The following is a 1,014-nucleotide window of genomic DNA, read 5'->3' as shown; positions in this document are numbered from 1 at the left end:
AGTAAAACTATGTGAATTAAAAAAAAAATCCAGATTTCAATCCTGGGTCTGAGGACCACCGTTTTCTTGTCTCTTGCTGCCTCCAAAGAAGCCTCAAGTGGAGCCTGCTGGGGGTGAGCTCATGCAAGCCGCTGAGGGTGCCTGATCCCAACTCCTACCCCAAGATCCGACTCCTGGGGCTGCGCCACCAAGAGACGGAATGTATGAAATGCACGTCTCTGGCACTAAGCAAGAAAGGCGCATCACCAAGAAAGCACATTTTTAAAAACTCGCCTCTCCCAGAATCAAAGGTCTTTCCTCTTTATTTTATACCCCAGATGACTTTATTTTTTTTCTTTCCGTTGTTACTAGCTGGGAGCTAACATTGGCCGGGCCCCAGGGGGCTGCTGGAAAGGCGCCCTTCCAGGAGCGGAAGGCTCGCTTGGGAGACACTGGGGGCGGGGAGCAAACCCGTGACTCTATGTCTCCCCCGCACGGTAGGGATTCTCTAGGGCCTTCCTGGCCAGGCCAGACCCCTAGTCCAGACCCCTGACAGCGGGGGCGGCAAGGAGACTTTGGGAACATTCGCAGGACTGCAGGTTCACTCAGCCCCCCGCTGGGCTGGGGAGCAGAGGTTGGGCCAGGCCTCTGCGGGGCGGGGACCACCCACAGAGTCGAAAGGCCCCATCCCCCCAATCCCCCAGCCAAACTTGCCAGCTCCCCTTCGCGCCCGCTCCAAGCCTTTTCTGGGTCCTCCCTCCAGCAGGCTGGGCTGCGGTACCCAGTTCCTTCAAATATAGATGGAGAAGGGGTTTGAATTCAAAACCACTGACAATTAAAAAAAAAAAAAAGTTGAAGGGGGGACTGGAGATCCCAGGCTGGAGTGAGGATGAAGAGCTGGGCTTCCTCCTCATCCCCCCATCCCAGTGAAGGATGTGCGTATCTTTCCTTCCCTACCGCCATCCTGAGTTTTGGGTTCTTTTTTTTTTGAGTTGGAATCTCACTCTGTTGCCCAGACTGGAGTGCAGTGGCCGC

The sequence above is a fragment of the Carlito syrichta genome, unplaced genomic scaffold (assembly GCF_000164805.1).
Source record: "Carlito syrichta isolate Samal-C Ts95f unplaced genomic scaffold, Tarsius_syrichta-2.0.1 Scaffold306949, whole genome shotgun sequence".
Lineage (NCBI taxonomy): Eukaryota > Metazoa > Chordata > Mammalia > Primates > Tarsiidae > Carlito > Carlito syrichta.
The sequence above is the reverse complement of the archived record's forward strand: the minus strand, read 5'-3'. Positions refer to the sequence as shown.